Here is a 26,985-nt window from a genome sequence, read left to right on the forward strand (position 1 = left end):
ATTAGTGAGATGGGGCTGGTAGAGGTTTGCGTTTGGTTGTCCACAAATGTTCAGATATTGCTTGTATTGCTTGTATAGCCTGTACAATGGGGTACTTTTAGCTGGCCATAATCAAGTGTTTTGTTTTAACTAAAGGGTCTAATTCAGGGTTTGTTAACATTTTGCATTATAATAAATTTTTGCATTTTCAAAACAGGACGCCAACTTTCCAGAAGCCAGCGAGAGGATAACAAAGCTGCAAGAGAGAAGAGCAAGAACAGGTAAGAGACAATGGCACAATCTGTCTAAATTTGAATGCTGGAAAATACTCCTGAACATTCATATTCAGGAGTAGTCCTATACACCTATATACTCAGGGGGGAAGAGGCGCTGCAGCCATATTAGCCTAGGGCACACAGAACCATTATTCAGGCCCTCAGGGGAACAGGACACTGGTAAACATGTGTTAAAAATAAGCAACCTGATTAGCATGTATATAAACGTGATAATCTATGTTAAAAATTGGAGAACAGAATAAAAGCAAACTTTATATAAATAAAAAATATAAATAAAATAATGTAAAACGATACACCAATAGCAATATACCCTTTGTAATACCATCTGCTTATAAAATTCCAAAATGTAAATGATTAGGCTTAAAATTAATATTGCATAAAATATAAATAAAAATAAATATGTACTAAAATGAATCCCTGTGTCCCAAGTGTCTTTGTGAGCTAGTGCTCCCATATCACAGATTTATTTCCTGTACAAGCCGGTTTGTCAGCCACTACCAGCCCCCAAAGGAAGTACTTCCTATATCAGCTTGAGTCCTGTTCTGACGCTGCAGTGTATATTGAGCTGCTGGCTGAGGGTAGTGGAAACTTTCCTTTTGACTGACACTTCATCTGTCCAATAATGATACTTTATCCTGTATGGCAAACCAACAGCTTGGTGCACCCAGGTCCTCTAGTGTTTTTAGTAAGAGGTGCACAGCTTTACGCAGAGCTGACTGGATAAATGGCATGAACTTCAGAGAAGAGACTGGCACAAGCAATCTGGACACTGTCTAGTAGCAAAATACTATTTCCTGCACTTCTTCCCTGAGGAGGGGATGCCATGCTACTAAGTCCAGGACCCGGGTCCTCAACCTCCATGAGTGATTTTACTGTCCCTCAAATTATGACACTCTAAGAATTGATAAAGCTCTAGGTGCTGTGTGGGCCCATAAGTGAAGACTGATATAGAGATCCCTCAAATGATGGGCCTATGTGGAGTGCACACACTGCACCCATGTTGGATATGCCATTGCACCTGAAAGTGCTAAACACAAAAGCAAGTGCACCAATCAAAGGGATTGTTGTGCTATGCCTCGCCCTATTAATAACCCCCATTGTCTCAATATATTGACTAAATAATCATGTCTGGATTTGTGGCTTCTCAGAATTGGGCCTAGGGAGGCAGGTTGGGCAACAGACAACTATATATGGATGGGAAGAAGGATGAGGGTCAGCACTTAAATGTGGCATAGCATGATGAATGTAAATCTCTATTGCAGAACATTATGAGTGTCTCTTCCTCAGCACTGTGTGACCTTTAAATCTCAAGATGGCTATGTAATAACATGTGCTATGCTCCCATTCTTCCCTGTTAGTTCCCAATTGAGTTTCCCAAACTTTGGCTAAAATAAGTAAAAATGTGATAATTGATGAAAAAATAAACACAGTTAGCATTAATTATTCAATTCAGTCCAGCCTAATTCAGTAGGGAGCAAAATGGGAAAAACAGGAGCAAAGCAATTTGTCCTGGGCAAAATGGCTCATATTAACGGGTATGTATATTTCTAAATATCCATGTGCTCTTATGTCCTTTTAATGTAAAGACTTTCTGTAAAGGTAATGACTATATTTAAAAATAATAATAATTGAAGTTTGATTTTTATTATTAAAATTGTGACATTTGTTGCTACAGTAAATATAATCAACCCGAAATACATATATGCATTTATAAATGAAATTAACCTTTTCATACTAACTAGAGCCAGACTTCACAATGAAGCACTTCACATAGGAGCAGCTTTCTACTCACCTGTTTCACATACCATTGCAGAATTGGCAAAATTCTTCAATTTATCAAGCAAACTTAAGTCATTATTAGAAATGACAGGGAAACCTGATGAAATTGTACTTTCATTTGGAAAACAAAATTGCAATCAGGCCAACATGATTTCCTCATGGTCTGACCATGCTAATGCCAAGTTTAGACATGGGCAAATGTATTTAAAAGTAATAATGGAGTATTACCATGCAATCTTCCTTTACTGGCCCTTATTAATATAAAACTTCAATTTGCATGTAAATGCAGTCAACTTTCATATCATCAAAATACATGAGCCATGGGAAAGTAATGAATTGAAGTTTGATGTGGCAATTACTGACGTTTATAAAGATTTTTAAAGAGGTCATTCTGGTCTGTGCTGAGAAAATGAGGAAATCAACAGGGAATATTGTCAATATAGTAACAGTGGGAGTTGAAGTCAGTCCCAGGTGTTAGAAGGCAAGATGAAGATTAATAGAGAGGGAGTATGCAGCTTCTTACCCAGAAGAACCAGGCTGGACTTGAGACTCAATAACAGAGCTCTGTAGAAAAAAAGTACTCGCTGGGTTCTCTCTTTAACTGCCTCAAAATGTGTTCCAGAGGGAATAACACAGCAAGTGTTTATGAGAGAGAGCAGTGCTGATGGTTTAATTGGGCATCACGTCCTTTCAGCTCTTCTCAGAGCTTCATATGCAGTTTAACCTTTTTTTTCCACCTCAGATATTCAAGTGCCTCTGGGATTTTCATAAGGCAGAAGCTTGATGGCTTGGCAAAACATTGACTTAGTTGCTAAATTGAGTTAAACTGCTTTTCTTTCCGTTTTGTAGTGGCAATTTATAAGTCTCTTGCAGTTTCAGAGGTAATATTTATAAGGATTGAATGTGCCTGAGTGTTCTGTGAATCTATAACAATAGTAAGGGTAATGTTGAGGATTTGCTGTCACTGGGATTACAGGTATACAAGCAAACATAATGCTTGATTTAAAGCTTGAATTGTAAATCAATCCTACACAGAGCTGCAGATACTGGTTTTCTGTTATTTTTAAATACCTTATTTTCCTCTTTTGAATGACAGAATTACTTGGGTACATCGGTCCTACAGCTTGTATGAGGTTTTTTCATTAACAAATCTTTGATGTATTTTGACTATTTATATAAAATAAAATACACTTCTCTGTGAATTGCTCATCATACTATGCATTGCCCTTTTATTATGTCCTGTTTGTTTTTGTTTACTTTACTGACTCCCCAAAATGAATGCTATATTACACTCCACACATCACCCTTCACCACTGCATTGTTCTCATTGTTCCACACGTGTGTATTGTTTTAATTCTGAACCATTTTTGTGTTATAGCGCTGCATTGACTTTTCCTGGAAAACCTTTTATTCATATCAAAGTCTAAGCAAGTGAATTTTATATATTGTTTCTTCTCAGAAAAAAAAGAATTTGTTTGTGTGGTAGTTTATTCAATGAAATATATTTTTAATTTATGGGCATTAGATAGAGAAAATTGGAAATAAATAAAAATACACTTCCCCTATCTATCTATAGTTACTTTTACACAATTAGAGTAACCCCAGAAAATGATGTCAACATTTTGTCTAGTTCTCTCCAATTACAGAGATATCAGATACACTTTTTTCAAAGCTTGATTTTTAAGCTAGTAGAACAATAGTTTGATATTTTGTTACTTTTTTACCTTAAAGAGTATCTTGAGGCTCCCTTATTTTCAGCACAAATATATCTACTGCAAAATAGAACTAACAATAACTATCACAACATGTTTGAATCAGGCATGCCGTGTATTTTTCAGTCTATCTACCCTGCAAGGAATTCACTGTGACAGAAGTACATAACACTTTGAACACCATGAGTAACCATTGCAGTGCCAAGGATCACTCTGTACAGTCCCTGGACCCATGGCCAAACACTCCAGCCTTAAGCCATGGTACTATTTTTGTGGTACTGTTGAAACCACACATTAGGGTGGCACCCCAAATTATGGGCTCAAATAAGGTAACATATTAATATCGATAATGAATAAGGGATTTGTGATTTAAAATATATGATTCTACAGTGGTTCATGCTTAGGACTCATGTTTCATGTAATACTCTCATCTGAAAAAAGGACTAGGAAAAACATAGCTGCTGGGGCACATTTGAAAGCAGCTACAATGATGAAGAATGTTCACCTGGCTGCTTTTTCACAAGAAATTTGTGATGTTGGTATGAAAATCTGGAAATAGACATCACTAACATAGAATAACTGTGTACTGATACTCTTCAATTATCTATTAATTGCTTTCAGACGTAAGGCAAGATTAGTAAATTTTAATCTTAGAGGAAATCTCCACTTAGTGAAATACTATGGTTGGTCAGAGAGCATAAACCAAAATAATGAACATTTGTGATTAAAGTGGTATGAAAAATGAAAACAGTGGTCTACTTAGAAGTGAAACAAAGTCATCTGATTAGATCATCATTATTTTCGTTCTAAATAAGCAGGTGAATGCATGACAGAAGAACCCTGCAGGCTCAATAGATATTTTTCCTGATGAAGGATTCTGACAGTGCAATTTTGCCACTGTATAAATCGTTGGTAAGACCTCATCTTGAATATGCAGTACAGTTCTGGGCACCACTCTATAAAAAAGATAATTTGGAACTAGAAAGGGTTCAGAGAAGGGCGACAAAATTGATAAAGGGTATGGAGTCATTAAGTTATGAGGAAAGGTTAGCCAGTTTAGGCATGTTTACTTTAGAAAAGAGGCATCTAAGGGGAGATATGATTACTATGTACAAATACATTAGGGGTCAATACAGAGAGCTTTCATGGGAACTTTTTACCCCAAGGACCATACACAGGACACGTGGTCATCCCCTAAGGTTAGAGGAGAGGAAATTTCACAACCAGCAAAGGAAGGGGTTCTTTACAGTAAGGGCAGTCAAGATATGGAATTCATTGCCAGGGAAGGTTGTGATGGCAGATTCAATAGATATGTTTAAGAAACGGTTAGACAAATTTTTAGCTGAAAGGTGTATCCAGGGATACGACCGTTAATTTAAAATGAAGGAAAGTAGTAGATACAGGGTAAAAATAGGACTGCAATATTGAGTCTGGGGGGATTTTCACAATTGAAACAGATTGGCGGTTGCTTACTCTGGATTAATTTCAAATATAAGTGCAGGATCGCAGGAAATCTAAAATAGGTTGAACTTGATGGACTGGTGTCTTTTTTCAACCTCATCAACTATGTTACTATGTAATTATGGTGTGGAGACTTTACTTCGCATACTGTTGTTGAAGTACCCAATATATACAAAGTCATTCTATATAATCACGTTCATCCTATGTTGGAGGAGAATGTATTGTTCCAAAATGACAGAAATTCACTCTGCATGAGTAGACAGTGATGGTTTAATGACCATGCCAACAAAATATTATTGATGTTTTCATATCTAGTAAAGATGAGCAAGGTTGCAGCAAAATTTAGCATAAATTGAGTTTTGCGGCAGAACAGGTCATTTTGTAGAGGTGCAAACTTTCTGCAATAGAATCTTTGAAATTGACCTTTGCTTTGTCAGTCTACAGTGTATTTTGCAAATCTACATGTCATGGAATTAGTAGTACATGAGTAAAGCAGGGTGACTGTGATCAATTCTTTCTGATGTGTGGTTTTGGCAGGACTGGAAACACTTCAAACCACTGGTGAAATGTGCAAAATTTTACATCCAATTATGCAATGAGGCAAAATATTTTTAAAATAGTTGTTCAACTTTCACTCACCTACAAAAAAATAATTTTCTGACCCTACCATCTGCATGTTGCAGCAGAAATCAACAATCGTCAGATCTGGCAACATTTTTCCAATCTTCAACTGTCTAGTTTGGTGAGCCTGTGCCCACTGTAGCCTCAGTTTCCTGTTCTTATATGACAAGAGTGGAACCTGGTGTGGTCTACTGCTGTTCAAACCCCCTATGTACAGTGCTGCAGATCCCTTGTAGCTCCTTATAAATAAAATATGATAAAAAAAAATAAAAGTACAGGCAGGACATGGTGTTACATTGACAACTTTTCAATGTAAAAGTGAAATGCACACCATTTTTTTATTCTTACCCCTCTACTGATTTTAAAATAATATTACTGTCTACATACTAGTGGAGACATATTCATAAATTTAACTTGTTTTAACCTATCTAATCTAGATATTTCAAGTGAAGTGAAGTTTTCAGTTTTAAAATGTATGTGTCTGAATTCTTCCATCTTTCTTCCATATTCACTAAAGTAATAAATGGCAACTAAACTGTAGCCACAGCTACTGTGGGGTAAATTTATCAAGTTGCGGGTTTGAAAAAGTAGAGATTTTGTCTATAGCAACCAATCAGATTCTAGTTATAATTTGATAGCTAGACTCTGATTGGTTGCTATAGGCAGCATCTCTATTTTTTCAAACCCGCAGCATGATATATTTACCCCTATAAGTTTTGTTACAACAATTAACTAAAAAACAGTAAACAGTTAACATTTAGAGCTACAGAGAAGCCAATACATTGTTATTAAATAATTAATCAAAAAAGGCAATAAAAATGAATAAAAGTGTTGTAGAAGACCATATGCATAAACATTTATTTGACATCGCCTATAAATTCCATATTATGAAAAATTCACCAAAATATGGAATTAGTAAAAAGCTGACTTCATTAATATTTAATTTACTTTTAAATATACTTCCAATCTAAAGAGCAATTATCATGTAGTATTGAAAAATCTAATATAATTAGTACAGACTGAGTAAAAGTATAAAGGAGCCCATATTGGCTGTGACTTTGATAGCAAATTAGGTTGCCTAAGTCTTTATTGTCTGCATATCACAAACTATGTTGGCCCAAAAACATTTTCTATCCTGATCAGCATATAATGGGGATTTATCAGATGTCAGTCATGATGGACAGTAAATGCCAGCAAATGAAGTGCGGTCATGTTTGACTGCAATAATGGTGATCTGTTGGATCCAAGTGTATGGCCTGAGCACTAACCTTTCATATGTAGCCACATGTGTATGTACTATATGGCCAAATTTGATAGAGATACAGCTGCTCAGTGGTTGGGCCGCAAGGCCTGATCAAACCAGGGGCGGACCCAGACATTTGTCCTACCCTGGGCGATTTTAGGGGGGGGGGGGGGATTTAGGCCCCGCCCCCTTTCTGTGTTCTGAGGCTGCCGGCGGCTGCACAGTATGTGCAGGTCCGTTCAGCAGTGAAAGTGTGCTGTCCCGCCGCTCTGATTGTGTTTAAAACACAATCAGAGCAGCGGGACAGCACACTTTCACTGCTGAACGGACCTGCACAGTGTGCAGCCGCCGGCAGCAAGCCCCCCCTGGATCCGCCACTGGATCAAACTATGTATGGACAGTTAATTGCAAAATACTACACCTAGCATTTTTGAGAAAATCATCTGTACAAATGTTTTCTTCCTTTCCCATGTCTGAAGTGCCTTTTCATATGACACTAATTTTATGTTATTATTCAGATCCTATGTACTGAATGCTGCAGTTGTCAAAGTGTGTGAGTTTACGTTGGTATGCCATACAGCCACTTATTCTACTGTTTTCATTGTAAAACTATAAAAATTCATTCACTTACCTTTCTGCATACCGCCACTTCAGAATTTCCACTTCAATCCCTGGAATGCTGGCAGACTGATGATGTCAGACTGTTTCTCAGTGACTGAGCATGCAGTGCAGCTAATACATATACAGAGTTGCCTAGAAGGAGCTAACTTGATTCTAGCATATAATAAAGGTGAACCCAGTGGCGGATCCAGGGGGGGGGGCGATAGGGGCGATCGCCCCCCCTAGCAGACACTTGCCGATTTAGGGGGGGGATTTAGGCCCCGTCCCTTTCTTAAATCTTAGGCTGCCGACGGCTGCACAGTATGTGCAGGTCCGTCCAGCCGTGACAGGCAGGGACAGTGTGCTGCCCGGCTGCTCTGACTGTGTTTAAAACACAATCAGAGCAGCCGGGCAGCACACTGTCCCTGCCTGTCACGGCTGGACGGACCTGCACATAGTGTGCAGCCGTCGGCAGCCTAAGATTTAAGAAAGGGACGGGGCCTAAATCCCCCCCCCTAAATTGGCCCGGGTACAGTACTTTTCTAGATCCGCCCCTGGGTGAACCCAGATGAAATTATACAGTGTAACACACAGTAAACATAAAACATAATTAGTTATATGTTTTTGACTGTTCAGAAATTGCTCAAATGTACAGATGTGTTGTCTTTAAGCCAGTCAAGTACTTTCACATAATAACAACAATTTTAAAATACACTATCCAAAATATTTCCAGCCCATTCCTAAAAGTACTGTATTTTTCTTGCTATCAACATTTTTATTTTTATTTTTATTTCAATAGAACTACAATAACATGATGGTTACTCAAAAAGTACAACATTGAGTCAAGTTTTAACCAGTGTTTCTTCAACAACAAAAACCCACAAACAGTAAAAATTACAAAATGTCAAAATGGAAATGGACTTGTGATTGAACAGTGGGAAAGCACATACAATTTATAATATATGCTACAAGACATACCAGTGTTGTATTTGTAGTTTAGCAGTAGCTGGAGAGAAGTGATGATTGCTAATCGTTAATCTAATTGTTTTTAAGTCTTGAAATACTCACAGCTTGTATAGACATAACCGTTATGTGTTTATTCTTAAACAAATAACATTTCCATGACCTCTCCCACAATTCTGGAGTGTTATTTGCCATGTAATGAAAAACCCTATTGATCCAGAGACTGCCACAGTTGACCAGCGAAGGAAAACAGTTGTTTTTCAAGCAGACTACCTACAGTGACTAATGATTACTAGACAGTATTATTATTAGGTACATTTGCCACTTATCTGTTTTAACTTCATCAACTGTGAGATATCTTGTAATCCTCTCACTAAACACATTTCCTGTTGTTGTTTTTATAATAATACAAACAAGACGGTAATGATAGGACATTATGTTTGCATTGAGATCATTTCTACAATACACATTTATGTTGAATTATATTAACATATACAGTTGATTTACATGAATTGCTACACATATATCCAAAAGCTTATTTTAGCTGTTTAACATTTGGAGTAATCTATTTCTAAAACATGTTTTTCTGTCTGTGTTCCTTTAGTTTCATTGTGTAAAACTTAATTAATTTTTTGGCCTACTCTAGCAAATTTTACATAGTTTTTAAACATGTAACTTAAAAGTAGAATATTGGGAAATACTGCCTATTTTTTGTTTTTTTGGGGTATTAGATAGGAAATAAAGACATAAATCACAAAAAATGTCCCCAAATTGTATTTGTGTAGTTCTCTGGAGTATAGGCATATCTAATGTGTGGTCTGAGGCAGTTATATGGCCAAGAGCAATGATAGTATTCTTTTTGGGTGTTCTGTCCTGTTTACAGTGACTTAAGTGGCTTTCAGGACTCTTAAGAACTGAGATAAGAGGGGATGGGATTTTCTCATCACTACAGCCATGTCACTTAAGAGGAAGCACAACACTGGACTACTACCAGTGAGTGTGTACCGCTGCTTCTATATGGCTATTGAACCATGAAATTGTACTGTGGTCACCAGACTAGTGTTTTGCATTATAATGTCAATTGCAGAATATAGACTCTGCATTTTAATGGTACTAAACTATGGGCTCTGCGCTTTACTATTGGAATCAGAATGAAGCTCTGCATTGTACTTTGGTCACCTCAATACAGGCTCTGCATTTGTATGGTAATCACGAGAGTAGGACTCTGAATTATACATGGGTCCCAAAAATAGGGCTCTGCAATGCATTGCAGCCACCAGAAGATGTGCTTTGTACCTGTGCTTTACTGTGGTCACCAGAATATGGATTTATTTAGTGTTTTGCAATGCTAGACATTTGGTTTTATTCCCAACCAGGGAGCTTATGTGCTCTCCATGTGTTTGTGTGTCTTTCCTTTGGGTAACCCTGTTTATTCTCATGGTGATTGCCTTCTGAATAAAATTGGCTCTGGTTTGTGTGTTTATGTAACTATGGAAAGCACCACTGGCTGATATTTTCAAAATTAAATAATTTGATTGTGCAGTTCTGTGGTATATGTTGGTAGTGTGGTTGTCACCTTTTCTAATAAAAAAAAAAGGAAAAAAATACTGCCTTCTTATTACTCTTATGTTTCTGCCCTATTAATATTATTAGCATAAAGTGCAATTTTTACTGCCCAAGTTGTAACCCTAGCGGGCACTATAGCAATAAGTCGATATATGAACTTTGTTTCACATAAAGGTGTGTTTCACACCACTGTCTTTCAACATATGTTTGCAGGGCCTTATTACCTATTAGGCTAGAACCTAGGGACAGTTGAATCCTATGGGGTCAACAGCTACCCTCCACTGACCATTTAAATTATTATTTTTTAAATGAAAAATGCCTTATAGGCAAGTGGGTACTGGATTCCAGGGAGGAGAGGGGGCCTCCCAAATTTTAATTACACTGCCTGGCCGGCACATTTAGGGCTCATATCAGAGCTTCAGGCCCGGTGGAGGTACAGTCTCCTGCTGTGCACCAGAGGTCAGAGGAGGAACTCAACACCTGTTCCTCTAACCCTGGTGATTGAAGTTGAGTGAGTATAGACTAGAGATGCTCACTGACCCCCGTGTTTTGGTTTTGGTTTTGGGTCTGGATTACCGTTGTGTTTTGGTTTTGGTTTTGCCAAACCGCCATTGCGTGTTTTGGCTTTGGTTTTGGTTTTGTTTGATTTTGTTTTGCTATTTTGTTCAAAAATCAATGTTTTTGGTCATAAAAGAACGAAATTTAGTGCTCCACCTGTTACTTGGATAAGCAATGTAGTTGTAAAGCTAATAAATTATCAAAAAAACTGTTTAATTCCAGGTAGGTCTTCATTAATTCTACACACAAACCAGATTGTCTTCCTCTCCATCTATGTATATTGGCAATGCAGCCATCGTCTTTGGATGTACAGTACACCCTACACTTATAGTTAAATATGTAAAGAAATGGACAAAGGCAGTTTGGTTTCTGTCTCTATAGGCCCCCCTCCAGTTGTATAAAATACCAAAAATTCAGCCACTATAAACTGTACAATATTAATTGAAATGGACAAAGGCAGTTTTGTTTCTGTCTCTATAGGCCCCCCTCCACTTGTCGAAAATACAAAAAAATTCAGCCGTTATAGACTGTACAATATTAATTGAAATGGAGAAAGCCAGTTTGGTTTCTGTCTCTCTAGGCCCTCCTCCACTTGAATAAAATACCAAAAAATTCAGCCGTTATAGACTGTACAATATTAATTAAAATGGAGAAAGCCAGTTTGGTTTCTGTCTCTCTAGGCCCCCCTCCACTTGTATAAAATAAAATAAAATTCAGCCGTTATAGACTGTACAATATTAATTGAAATGGAGAAAGACAGTTTGGTTTCTGTCTCTCTAGGCCCCCCTCCACTTGTATAAAATACCAAAAATTCAGCCGTTATAGACTTTACAATATTAAGAAAAATGGACAAAGCCAGTTTGGGGGTCACTCTGTCTATGACACCCTACCCTTAAGGAGAAATTGCCCAAACAGCAGCCTTTCAAGACGGTACGTGATATGGAAATGCCCAAAGTCCCTTTCCTCTTTGGGGGTAGATTGCACCCTACACTTAAATAGAAAGTTTTAAAAACATGTGATCGTCATCATATTCAGCTTCATCCTCACCCTCATCAGTGTGTACGTCATCATCACAGACTATCAATTCATCGCCGCTTGAATCCGCCATTAGAGAACAGTCAGTGCTTGCATGTCTTGGATGGTGAAGGCCTTCCTCGTGGAAGATGTAGTTCATTTTTATAAGCATCATTTTCTCAACATTTTTGGAAAGTAACCTTCTACGGCGATCACTGACTAAGTTCCCTGCTGTGCTGAACACTCGTTCAGAGTACACACTGGAGGGTGGGCAGCTTAAGTATTGCAAAGCAAGTTTGTACATGGGTTTCCAAATAGCCTGCTTTTCTTCCCAGTAAGGAAAGGGACTGTCTGACATTTCCATATCAATTACCTCTTGAAAATAATCCTCCACCATCCTTTGCATGTTAATTCTCATATTGAATGCAGTAATGGGCAAGGTCACACATTTTTTTTGAAAAATCCTTCAAACCAGCCCAGATGTTAAAATGTTTTGGTCTGCCGTCTGCATCTTCCCTGCATCTTTTTTTAAAATTAAATTTTTTACGAGCAGCAGCTGCTTGAGAAACTGAAGGACACGTCATCAAGCCAAGGCCCAGTTCAGCGGACAACTTTCTGAGTAATCGCTCCTTGCAAAAGTTCACATCTCGTTCATTTTGAAGCAAAGACTCAATGTAGGTCTTAAACCCTGGATCAAGCACAGTGGCCAAAACGTAGTGATCCGAGTTCAAGATCAAAATAACTCGAGGATCATTGTGAAGCGAATTAAGTACTTGATCGACAAGGCCAACATACTTTGTGGAATTGCTTGCTTTCATCTCCTCCTTCAGTTTCTCAAGCTGCTTTTCCAATAGTCTAATTAAAGGAATGACTTGGCTCAAACTAGCAGAATATGCACTAACTTGACACGTCACAACTTCAAATGGTTTCAGCACCTTGCACAGCACTGAAAAGATTCCCCACTGTGCAAGAGTGAAATACATCCCCCTTCCTTTCCCAATGTCATGGCTTTGCAATATGCTTGGATGGCTTTGCGCTGTTCCTCCATCCTATGAAGCATGTACAGGGTGGAATTCCACCTAGTTACCACCTCTTGCTTAAGTTGGTGGCAGGGCAAGTTAAACTGCTCTTGGAGCTGCTGCAATCTCCTACATGCTGTGGCAGAATGCCTGAAATGGCCTGAAATCTTACGGGCCACCGAAAGCATTTCCTGCACCTCACGGTTATTTCGTAGGAATCTCTGCAGAACCAAGATGTAATTCTTGCACTATATTGTTGGCGTTATCAGAAATGACATATCCTGGGGAGAGTCCAAGTGGTATAAGCCAAGTATCAATCACATCTCTCAGTTTGCGTAACAAATTGTCAGCTGTATGCCTGTTAGTGAAGCCGGTGATACAAAGAGTGGCCTGCGTGTGACAAATGTTACGTAGCGGTGTACATGCTGCTGCTTTTCCTGCTGGTGAAGGTTAATGACCAACCCAGTGGGCTGTCACAGTCATATAGTCTTTGGTTTGCCCACTTCCACTTGTCCACATATCTGTGGTTAAGTGGACAGTGGGTAGAATGGCATTTTTCAGTGCAATCTCTACATTTGTACACACTTTTTGGTATAGTTGTGGAATAGCTTTAAGGGAAAAATGGTGTCGCAATGGAATTCTGTAACGAGGACACAAAATCTCAATTAACTGTGAAAAACCAGCTGCGTTTATTGTGGATATTGGACGCAGCCATGGCGTCTGTGATTCGCTTGGCGACTGGGTGATTGCTGTCATATTTGCTTCCCCTAGCAAATGATTGTTTCACAGTTAATTGTTGAAATGTAGGACTGCTCTTTTTCTTGGCCTTCCTCTGGGATGACGATTCACCCCCAGCAGCAGCAACAGCAGCAGCAGTAGTGGGACTAACGCTTTCTTCAGAGGAATCAATAATAGTGCAGGAGTCATCCAGCCTAAATAAGTGGGATGCAGGGCTAACTCCAAGCACTACTGAGGATATTGATGAGGATGGTGTGGTGGGTTCATTTTGTAGCCGTCGGTGACCGGAGGGTCCTTGCTGATGATGGAGTGCTTGTAATTTTTTTGGAAGAACTTTCAGCTTTTCCCAACACTTTGCCATGAACTCTCGTCAAATGGCGTAACATAGACGAGGTTCCAAGATGGTTAAGGTCTCCCCTCGACTGACTGTGGCTTGACATACACTATAAATGGCTATACAATTGTTGTCTGGATTGGGGTAGAAATAATTCCACACATAAGAGGTGGATTATTTTGTTTTATGGAATGGCATGACAATGGCCTTTTTCTTGTCACGTGCCAGAACTGCTGCCACTGGTGCAGGACTTACACAAACAACCTCATTCTCATCAACATCCTCATTAGCGCCCTCGTCATCTACACAAATCTCCCCCTCATCCTCTTCTATTTCTAAAGTAACATCCTCAATTTGTGTATCACCAGCTACACTCGGGCTGTTCAGGCACACAGCAGCAGAACTGCTGAAAGGGCCCATCTTTATGGGTACACTAACAGAATGCTCACTATTAGACAAACCACTGTTGGATGGACTCTCCACAGGGATTGGTGTCATTTCTGATTCAGAGCATACATTATCCTCTAATGCCTTATTGTTATCTTGCAGCTCGGCTTTGACGCGTAACAGTAGTTGTGCACCACTTGTAGACTCCAAATTACTTGGTCTTGCATGTTCACAAGTGACCGTACAAGAAAAAGGCACTGTAACATTTTTCGATCTGCCACTAATAGAGAAAGGCGAAGGCCTCATTCTCTCTTTGCCACTGCGTGTGTAGAATGGCGTGTTCGCAGGACACCACAAAAGTGCTAAATATTTGTTTTAGATACCGCTGACAAATATGACTTTTGACAGCCAGAAAAATTACAGTAAAACATTGGGGAATATGGGACACCACAAAAGCACTTGGAGTGCTAAATATTTGTTTTAGATACCGCTGACAAATATGACTTTTGACAGCCAGAAAAATTACAGTAAAACACTGGGGAATATGAGACACCCCAAAAGCACTTGGAGTGCTAAATATTTGTTTTTTTATACTACTGACAAATATGACTTTTGACAGCCAGATAAATTACTGCAAAAGAATGGAGAATAAGGAACACCCGAAAAGCACTTGGAGTGCCAGAAGTTGAAAAAAAACCCTCCTCTATCCTCCTCTTACTGCTGTAACAATTGGTGTTAAGATTAGAATTGTATAGAATAGAAACAATTATGTGTCCAATTATTGCTCTGTCCCTGCGCTGATATAGCCTGTGACCTAACCCTGCTCTCTCCCTCTGTCAAATGGCGATGGATTGCTGTGTAGGCGGGTATTTATGCTTTTCAAATCTTGCGAGAACCTAGCTCAGAAATACGAATACGTCACAATTAGAGATGGGCGGGCTCGATTCCCCGAGAACTAAACCCACCCGAATTTTTTGTATCCGAGAACTGAGCCGAGTAGGCTCGGTACTCTCCCGCCCGCTCGGAATCCAAATCGAGGCCGAACGTCATTGTGACGTCGTCGGATCTCGGGCCTCAGTTCTCGCGATACTTAAAAATTATAAATACACGCCTCCACAGCAATCCATCGCCATTTGACAGAGGGAGAGAGCCTAAATATTTCTGGCTGTCAAAATTACTATCTGTCAGCAGTATCTACCAAATAATTTTTAGCACTCCCCAGTGCTTTTGGGGTGTCCCCCATAATTGTGCATAAATATTTCTGGCTGTCAAAATTACTATCTGTCAGCAGTATCTACCAAATAATTTGTAGCACTACAAGTGCTTTGGGCTGAGAATGGATTCAAAGCAGTCCACATATGAGCAGAATGAGCAACCAGGTTCTGTCACCAGTCCTGATGTTAGTGTTCCCAGTATGTCATCTGGGCAAGGCGATGTCAAACTACACAGTGTTTCGAAATCAGTCCAAAAAACAAAAATTTTTTTTACTGTGTTGAAGCGAAAAAAAAAGTGTTACTGAGCATAAGTTAACTGCCGATAAAAAAAAAATTGCCAACATGCCATTCTACACACGCAGTGGCAAAGAGAGAATGAGGCCTTCAACTTTGTCTATTAGTGGCAGATCAAAAAATGTTACCGAGCCTACAAGTGGTGCACAACTACTGTTACGCGTCAAAGCCGAGCTGCAAGATAACAGTAAGGCATTAGAGGATAATGTTTGCTCTAAATCACAAATGACACCAATCCCTGTGGAGAGTCCATCCAACAGTGAGATGTCTAATCGTGAGCATTCTGTTAGTGTACCCATAAAGAGGGGACCTTTCAGCAGTTCTGCTGATGTGTGCCTAAACAGCCCGAGTATAGCCGGTTATACACCAAGTGAGGATGACACTTTGTCTTTAGAAGAGGATGTGGGGGAGATTTGGTTATCCGACGAGGGCGCTGATGATGTTGCGGTTGATTGTGTAAGTCCTGCACCAGAGGCAGCAGTGTGGCACCAGTGGCAGCAGTTCTGACACGTGAGGTTCTGGCACCAATTTGCACTTTCCAAACACAAGCAGAGATGAACGCAGGTGGCAGATCACAATAGTTTGACATCTGGGCTGGTTTGAAGGATTTGTCCAAAAAATGTGTGACCTTGACCATAACTCCAACCAATCCTACTATTAACATGCAAAGGATGGTGGAGGGCCTATCAGGGATTAAACTTTATTTTTCATAATTTGCACTAATAATGTTTGGGTGTAATATACACCCAAAGACGAGTGCTCAATTGCTAAGAGTCATTGATGAAGAGGAAGACAGGCAAATTGTCTGTAGAATTTGCAGGCAAATTGTGCTGCGTTATATAGGTAACACCCAAAGAGAAGAGCTCCATTGCTCCATTGCTAATTGTATTTGCTGAAATAGAAATAATAGGGCTGACAGTCTTGGTCTAGATCTGCAGTTACATTTTATTGTACCATAGCTCACTCCGAAACAGGAGAGGTGGCAGGGTTTAGTGATAATCTTCCTCAAACAATACTAATTCATCCCAACATCATAGAAGTCTGTATAGTATGATGTAATTGCCGATAATGGCTTTCCAAATGGAATTACTAGTTGATTTTAGGGCAGAGCTGTCACGATTTTTGGGCAATTCTTTTACAGCAGAGCAAATATCAAAATGTTGTACGGACTCATCTACATCACCACTGGGTGTCTTGGGAAAGCAATTTTTTTTACAACAAGCAGTTGCCAGAGAAACTGAAGGAGAAGACGTCCAAACCAGATGTTGATAAGTCTGGGATCCTTGCGAAGAAAATTAAGTATTTAGTCTGCAATTAAAATATAGTTAGCACATTTACTTTGTTTTATTTCACACTATAATTTTCTGTAGCACCTTTTCAAAATGTATTATTAAGGCAATCACTTGACTCAAGCTAACCGTGTCTGCACTTTCTTCACAGGTAACTACTTCACTGGAATCAAGTATATTCCCCTCAAATGCTAGTCTTCTTGCAGCTGCTGCATTCTCCTACATGCTGCTGCAAAAACCAGAAATTGACCCTAAGGGGCGTATTCAATTGTGAGCGTTAACGCTGAAAAACGAGCGCTCGGAAAATATTACCGTTTATACGGTAATATTGCGCGCGAAAACCGTTAATACGGTGGTTTACTCGCGGAAGCTCAGGGAGCTGCGAGCTGAAATTCCGCATGTAATTACCGTATTAACGGTAAGATTTTTCGAGCACTCGTTTGCTAGCGTTAACGCTAACAATTGAATACGCCCTTAATGTTTCTGGACACAAACAGCATCTCCTGCATGTCATTTTTAAAAAGTTCTGTAACACCAAGTTGATAGTGTGTGCAAAACAGGAAATGTGATGGAATTCAACCCCGCTGTAATGCTTGACCAATATTGGGGTCGTAATAAGAAATGACATATCCTCAGGAGAGTCCAAGCAGGATTAGCCATCTTTTAATGACATCCCTTAGTTTTTGTAACAGATTGTCAGCTGTATGCCTCTTACTAAAGCCGCTGATACACAGAGTAGCCTACTTCTCAAAAATGTGACGTACCTGGGTACATGCTGCTGCTGTCCATGCTGGGGAAGGCGAATGATCAACCCAGTGGGCTTTCACAGTCATTTAATCTTTAGTTTGCCCAGTTCCACTTGTCCACATATCTGTGGTTAAGAGTACAGTGGGTAGAATGCCATTTTGTTGCTCCAATAATTAAATGAACTTTCCGGTACAGGAGAGAATTAGCTTTTCTAGAAAAATGGTATAGTGATGACATTTGCTAACAGGGACAGAACACCTCAATTAAATATCTTCAACTAACTGTATTAATAGTGGAAATTGGACGCAGATCTAACACTAGCATAGTACCCAGGGCGTCTGTGATCCACTTTGTGACTGGGTGACAGGTTTCATTCTTGCTTCCTCTTGCAAAGGATTGTTTAACTGCCAAATGTTGGTACAGGGGATATTGATTATGAAGGTGTTGGGGGGTGGAAGATTGCAGGTGCTGGGATGTAGATGAGAGAAGGGAGGTAGATTATGCTGGACTGCTTGTTGTTATTTTTTTTAACCTAAGTTTCTGATTTTCCCAACAGTTTTCCAAGAACTCGCTGAAAAATGACAAAACATGGATGAGGATCCCAGATGGTTAAGGTCCCTACCTCTACTGAGTGTGGCTTTAAAAACACTACAAATGGATAGACAACTCTTGCCAGGATTTGTGTAAAAATAATTCCACACTTAAGAGGTGGATTTTTGGTCTTATGCCCAGGCATGACAATGGCCTTTTTGTTATCACTGGCAAGAACTGCAGCAATTTTTCTTTGGAAGTGTATGAAAATCATAGGAGGTAGTCAAAATTGAATAAAAAATGACTGGAAATTAGTGTTACTGAGGTTAATAATAAAGTAGCTACAAAATAATACCTAAATTATGTTAGTTTAGCACCAATAAATGTAATTTTTAGCAAAGCAAAACCAAACAAAACCAAAACCAAAAAACGCAAAGGCGGTTTTGCAAAACCAAAACCAAAACCAAAACACGACGGTAATCCAGATCCAAAACCGAATACAAAACCAAAACACGGGGGTCAGTGACCATCTCTAGTCACAATGACGTTTTGCCTCGATTTCGATTCCGAATGGGCGGGAGAGTACCGAGCGTGCTCGGCTCGGTACTCGGATAGGCTAAATTCGGATTGGATTCGGATCATGGGGAACCGAGCCTGCCCATCTCTAGTATAGACAGAGCTCCTGCTGCACTGCAATTGTGAGTATAGCCTGCAGACTGCCAGTAACCATAGATACGTCCAGACACTACTGGTCTAATTTTTATATATTAATTCAGTAGTTATGAACTGGACTTTCTATTGCCTTTGTGCTGATGAGAACTAATTTACCTCAAATGGGGCCTGATTCATGTTCAGACATAAGTCTCTTTGTGTGCAGTATCTTGCATGAAATAGCACTGTGCATGCTCAGTACTGAACCCTCCGCCAATAAACGCAATTGCATGCAATTCATGTCCAAATCCAAAAACACTTACATCTGTCTACAACTTGAAGGGTAGAACGGATGTGGGAAGGGATGGATGAACATAGGCAATGTACAGTAAGGGCGTGCAGATGCGGCTGGGTTTCTTAAAGTAAATGTTTTTTTACCCGTTTAATTTAACTAGCTACAGGACAGGTGTAAGTGCCGACTGATAGTGATTACTGTCACAGCATCATGTATATTGAAAACTACATGTATGCATCACTAGATAGCATAGAACACTTGTATGAAAGGAATATAAAAATGCATTATATGTAGAATATGCATTAAGGACATTATGATTTATGTATTTAATGTAAACAAAACAAAAAAATTATTAATTTTTAAACCCCAAATTTTTATTATTGAATATAGTATTATAAGTTGTTAGTTTATTTTATGGAATATTTTGTTTTGCATGCATACAGTATGCATGTGCGTATCATGCACTGTGTTCTCCAGTCCATATAGTTTGAGTCTTGCTTCACTGATGCTTTTGTGGATATCCCAGTATTTACCTCAGCCAGTTTTTGAGTGAAGACTAGTCTGTACTGCTTGCCTCCTGCTTCCTTGTTGTGGGGGCACCTCAGACTAACTATTAATATAGAACCTTTTTCCTAACTGCAGACTCTGCACTACATCTAACAACTATCCCTGAAGTGAAGGCTTCTCTGAGCAGGTCATGTCTTGAATTTCACCACAGATCAGTGGATGTACCTGTAAGTAGGCCGTCCAATAACATATTTTGAAATTTGGTTGATTGCACTTTCTAATTTTTAGTAAAATGTTTAGTGCAACCCTGGTTATTTGATTGTAGATGAAAAATATATCTACGATTGTTGTAAGAAACCAGTGCTATAAATTTTATTCCCAAAACATTATTTTTTATTTAAATACATTTTTTTATTGTATTTATTTACATGTTTACATAAAAGAAAGTGATTACCGGCGGCGGATATGCAATATGGAAATGAGCAAATATTTTATTTACAAATTACAGTTGACTAATTGACCAACTGGTTTAATGTGTTTAAACAAAACACTATAAAAAACAGACACATATAAATACTTATTATCTCAGATTGAAAGCGAAGCAAGGTCTTTCTACCTTTAGATATCTGTATATGTAACCCATTATTGCACAGCACTATGGCTTTTGGTGCCACTTTATACGTAAAGGGAAGTAAAATAATAATTCATGGCTGATGATGTAATAAGGGAACAATTTCCCTCAGGAGTGTAGCATGGGTTGAGCAGCCAGAGATTGTGCTAATTACCCTGTTGAGCAGCCAGAGCTTGTGCTAGTTACCCTGCTCCACTGGAAATTGGGTGCTTCACCCTTTTTGCTTTTGCCTATACTCACCCAAATAAACCTAAAGTGCACTTTATCAGGTTGAGACAGGTGAACAAGTATTTGACTTAATTAAAATTAAAATAAAGTTAAGCATAGTATAAATTAAAATAATCTCACAAACAATAATGGATACAATGCAATGGCATAAGCATTAGTTATCCAATTTCCTATAGCTGACTTAAATTACTTAACTATGTTAATTTAATGGGCATAATGCAGGATTACCTTTTAACAGTAAACCATGTAAAGTATTAATCAGTATTTAGTGTCAATAAAACTATTAATGGTAATGCAATTGATAATACTACTCCTTTGACTAAGTCACTGTTTTCAGCATTCTAGTTTAATGATGACATCAAGTTAATAGAAATCATGCTTCACACTAGATACAAACAGGACTCCTATATATATATATATATATATATATATATATATATATACATACATACATACATACGCTTAAGAGAGGTATTCATTAGTGATTATGTAACTTTACTTACCTGTATTAGTATCCATGTTCATATCTTTTCATGATGAAAATCTGTGTACACACGCCCTTAGTAATTACACAGGCTGGCAAAATAGTGAACCACCTAGTTCTAACTGACTGCCTGTAGCATATGCCAATTTCCACGTTAACAATCTGCTTAGTAAAGAGCCTTTGCAGTATATTTGCTTTCAGGATTATCTCATGAAGGGAACAGCAAATTATGAGACCAGCAGAACAGCTTTAATTGTTTTGCATTAAACTACTTTAAATAACACACTATGTTCAACATTTAATAAGAGGAATGCAATTTGTCAAAAAGTGGATATTAGAGGAGATTATTTAAAAAACATGTGAGTGTAGCATATTTTCTTCTTTCTATATAAATGCTTTATTGACTGTTTATATACCTTAGTTCAGTGGTTCCCAAACTTTCTCAGTTCGAGGCACCCTTAGGGTCACCATAATTTTTCCAAGGCACACCTAAGCCAAAATAATTACGGGGTAGACCTGTTTTTTAAGTAGTTGGGTCATAATGATGTAAGATGTATTTAAACCCCTCCTTCATATGACTGCGCCCCTTCACCATATCACTCTGTATCCCCTTCGCCATCTCACACTCTGTGTCCCCCTCTTCGCCATCTCACACTCTGTGTCCCCATCTTCGCCTTTTCATCAGCTCTCACTGTCCCCCTCTTCATCAGCTCTCACTGTCCCCCTCTTCATCAGCTCTCACTGTCCCCTCTTCATTAGCTCTCACTCTGTCCCCCCTTAGCATCTCACTCTGTCCCCCCCTTCAGCATCTCCCTCTGTCCCCCCCTTCAGCATCTCTCAGTGTCCCTCATCAGTGTCTCTCTCTGTCCCCCATCAGTCTCTCTCTCTGTCCCCCCTTCAGTGACTCTCTCTGTCCCCCTTTCAGCGTCTCTCTCTGTCCCCCCCTTCTTTCAGCGTCTTTCTCTGCCCCCCCTTTAGCATCTCTATCTCTGTCCCCCTCCTTCAGCGTCTCTCTCTGTGTCCCCCTCCTTCAGCGCCTCTCTCTCTGCCCCCCTCCTTCAGCGTCTCTCTCTATGTCCCACTCCTTCAGCGTCTCTCTCTCTCTGTCCCCCTCCCTCAGTATCTCTCTCGCTGTGTCCCCCTCCTTCAGCGTATCTCTCTCTCTGTCCCCTCCTTCAGCGTCTCTATCTCTGTGTCCTCCTCCCCTTCAGCGTCTCTCTCTCTGTCCCCCCCTTCAGCATCTCTCTGTCCCCCTTCACTCTCCGTTCCTTTACTCACCTTCTTTCCTCATTTTCTGCTGTCTTCTGTCCTGATGTCCTCTCTGCTGCTGCTCCTCACTGACACTGTTAGACGTGATGACGTCACGCCCGGCAGTAAGTGAGAACAGTGAGGAGGAGGATCCGGCGCTGGATTGGTAAGTTCTTTTTTTTTTTTCTGAGGGCAACCCTGTGACAGCGCCGCAGCTCCATGGGGTGCAGCGGCGCTGTCACAGGGTTGGGAACTGCTTTGGGAACTGTCATACTTTGGGAACTGCTGCCATTTCCCTTTGCCTTTTTACATTATTTTATGTGTGTAACATTGTGTATAGTTTATCTTAAGTTGTGCTGTATTGCATATTACTGTATGTCAAATATTTATATTTAAAGTATATACTAGCTAGAGATGGTCACTGACCCTGTGTTTTGGTTTTGGTTTTGGATCTGTATTACCTTCAGGTTTTGGTTTTGGTTTTGGCAAAACCACCCTTGCGTGTTTTGGTTTTGCCTTTGTTTGGTTTTGTTTTGCAATTTTGTTTAAAAATCAATTTGTTTGTGCCTAAAATAACCTAATTTAGTGCTCCACCTGTTTCTTGGATAAGTAAGGTAATTGTAAAGGTAATAAATTATGAAAAAAAACATTTTAATTCCTGGTAGGCCATCATTAGTTCTTTACACAAACCAGATTGTCTTCCTCTCCATCTATGCCTATTGGCAATTCAGCCATCGTCTTTGGGTGTATATTACACCCTACACTTATTGTTAAATATATAAAGAAATGGACAAAGGCAGTTTGCTTTCTGTCTCTATAGGCCCCCCTCCACTTGTCGAAAATACCAAAAAATTCAGCCGTTATAGACTGTACAATATTAATTGAAATGGACAAAGGCAGTTTTGTTTCTGTCTCTATAGGCCCACCTCCACTTGAAGAAAATAATAAAAAATGCAGCCATTATAGACTCTACAATATTAATTGAAATGGAGAAAGGCAGTTTTGTTTCTGTCTCTATAGGCCCCCCTCCACTTGTTGAAAATACTAAAAAATTCAGCCGTTATAGACTGTACAATATAAATTGAAATGGACAAAGGCAGTTTGGTCTCTGTCTCTATAGGCCCTCCTCCACTTGTAGAAAATACTAAAAAATTCAGCCATTGTAGACTGTACAATATTAATTGAAATGGACAAAGACAGTTTGGAGTCAGTCTGTGTATGACACCCTACCATTATTGAGAAAATGCCAAAACAGCAGCCTTTCAAGACGGTACGTGATATAGAAATGTCCCAAGTCCCTTTCCTATTTGGGGGTAGATTGCACCCTACACTTAAAAAGAAAGTTTTAAAAAGATGTTATCATCATTATCTTCAGCTTTATCCTCACCCTCATCAGTGTGTACGTCATCATCACAGACTATCAATTCATCGCTGCTTGAATCCGCCATTAGAGAACAGTCAGTGCTTGGATGTCATTGATGGTGAAGGCCTTCCTCGTGGAAGATGTAGTTCATTTTAATAAACATCATTTTCTCAACATTTTTTGGAAGTTACCTCCTACGGCGATCACTGACTAGGTTCCCGACTGTGCTCAATACTCGTTCAGAGTACACACTGGAGGGTGGGCAGCTTAGGTATTGCAAAGCAAGTTTGTACATGGGTTTCCAAATAGCCTGCTTTTCTTCCCAGTAAGGAAAGGGACTGTCTGACATTTCCATATCAATTACCTCTTGAAAATAATCCTCCACCATGATTTGCATGTTAATACTCGGATTGGATAGAGTTATGGGCAAGGTCACACATTTTTTTGAAAAATCCTTCATACCAGCCCAGATGTTAAACTGTTCTGGTCTACCCCCTGTGTCTTCTTTGCTTCTTTTTGGAAAATGTAATTTGTTACGAGCAGCAGATGCTTGAGAAAATGAAGGAGGACACGTCGTCAAGCCAAGGCCCAGTTCAGCGGCCATTTTGCTGAGCAATAGCTCCTTGCAAAAGTTCACATCGCTCTCATTTTGAAGCAAAGACTCAATGTAGTCATAAACCTTGGATCAAGCACAGTGGCCAAAACGTAGGGATCCGAGTTCAAGATTTTAATAACTCGAGGATCATTGTGAAGCGAATTAAGTACTTGATCTACAATACTTTGCGGAATTGCTTGCTTTCATCTCCTCCTTCAGTTTCTCAAGCTGCTTTTCCAATAGTCTAATTAAAGGAATGATTTGGCTCAAGCTAGCAGAGTCTGCACATACTTCACACATCACAACTTCAAATGGTTTCAGCACCTTGCACAGCACTGAAAGGATTCCCCACTGTGCAAGAGTGAAATACATACTCCTTTCCCAATGTCATGGCTTGTGTAATACGCTTGGATGGCTTTGCGCTGTTCCTCCATTCTCTGAAGCATGTACAGGGTGGAATTCCACCTAGTTAACACCTCTTGCTTAAGTTGGTGGCAGGGCAAGTTAAATTGTTCTTGGAGCTGCTGCAATCTCCTACATGCTGTGGCAGATTGCCTGAAATGGCCTGAAATTTTACGGACCACCAAAAGCCTCTCCTGCACCTCACGGTTATTTCTTAGGAAGCTCTGCACCACCAAGTTAATGGTGTTAGCAATACAGAGAATGTGATGGAATTCACCCAGTTGTAATGCTCGCACTATATTGTTGACGTTATCAGAAATGACATATCCTGGGGAGAGTCCAAGTGGTATAAGCCATGTATCAATCACATATCTTAGTTTGCGTAACAAATTGTCAGCTGTATGCCTGTTAGTGAAGCCGGTGATACAAAGAGTGACCTGCCTGTGACAAATGTTACGTAGTGGTGTACATGCTGCTGCTGTTCCTGCTGGTGAAGGCGAATGACCAACCCAGTGGGCTGTCACAGTCATATGGTCTTTGGTTTGCCCACTTTCACTTGTCCACATATCTGTGGTTAAGTGGACAGTGGGCAGAATGCATTTTTCAGCGCAATCTCTACATTTTTATACACTTTTTGGTATAGTTGTGGAATAGCTTTACAGGAAAAATGGTGTCGCGATGGAATTCTGTAACGCGGACACAAAACCTCAATTAACTGTGAAAAACCAGCTGCGTTTATTGTGGATATTGGATGAAGATCTAACACTAACATGGTAGCCATGGTGTCGGTGATTCGCTTGCGACTGGGTGACTGCTGTCATATTTGCTTCCCCTAGCAAATGATTGTTTCACGGTTAATTGTTGAAATGTAGGACTGCTCTTTTTCTTGGCCTTCCTCTGGGATGACGAGTCACCCCCAGCAGCAGCAACAGCAGCAGCAGCAGTGGGACTAACACTCTCTTCAGAGGAATCAATAATAGTGCAGGAGTCATCCAGCCTTAATAAGTGGGATGTAGGGCTAACTCCAAGCACTACTGAGGATATTGATGAGGATGGTGTTTTGGGTTTATTTTGTAGCCGTCGGGATGTAGGTGACCGAAGGGTCCTAGCTGATGATGGAGTGCTTGTAATTTTTTTGGAAGAACTTTCAGCTTTTACCAATACTTTGTCATGAACTCTCGTCAAATGATGTAACATAGACGAGGTTCCAAGATGGTTAAAGTTCCTTCCCCCCGACTGACTGTGGGTTGACATACACTACAAATGGCTATATAACTGTTGTCTGGATTTGGGTAAAAATAATTCCACACATAAGAAGTGGATTTTTTTGTTTTATGCCCAGGCATGACAATGGCCTTTTTCTTGTCACGTGCCAGAACTGCTGCCACTGGTGCAGGACTTACACAAACAACCTCATCCTCATCAACATCCTTATTAGCGCCGTCGTCGCCTACACAAGTCTCCCCCTCATCCTCTTCTAATTCTAAAGTGGCATCCTCAATTTGTATATCAACGGCTACACTCGGGCTGTTTAGGCACACATCAGCAGATCTGCTGAAAGGGCCGTTCTTTATGGGTACACTAACAGAATGCTCGCGATTAGACATACCACTGGTGGATGTACTTTCCACAGGGATTGGTGTCATTTCCGATTCAGAGCATACATTATCCTCTAATGCCTTACTGCTTTCTTGCAGCTCGGCTTTCACACGTAACAGTAGTTGTGCACCACTTTTAGACTCCAAATTACTTGGTCTTGCTTGGTCACAAGTGACCTTTGTTTGCCACTGCGTGTGTAGAATGGCGTGCTGGCAATTTTTTTTTTATCGGCAGTTAACTTTTCCTCAGTTACACTTCTTTTTCGCTTCAACACAGTAAAAAAAATTTTTGGTGTGTGTTTTTTTTCCCTGATTTAGAAAGTCTATGTACATAGGCTTTACCAGATGACGTACTGGGAACACTACCATCAGGACTGGTGCCAGCACCTGCTTGCTGATTCTGCTCATATGTGGACTGCTTTTAATCCATTTTAATGAGCCCAAACCACTTGTAGTGCAAAATATTGTATTAGATACTGCTGCTAAATATGACTTTTGGCAGCCAGAAAAAATATTGTATCACACTAGGGAACATGGGACACCTCAAAGCTCTTGTAGTGCAAAATATTGTATTAGATACTGCTGCTAAATATGACTATTAGCAGCCAGAAAAATTAGTGTTTTCGAACTGGGGAATA

Source organism: Mixophyes fleayi, chromosome 5 (genome assembly GCF_038048845.1).
Source record: "Mixophyes fleayi isolate aMixFle1 chromosome 5, aMixFle1.hap1, whole genome shotgun sequence".
In the NCBI taxonomy this organism is placed as follows: domain Eukaryota; kingdom Metazoa; phylum Chordata; class Amphibia; order Anura; family Limnodynastidae; genus Mixophyes; species Mixophyes fleayi.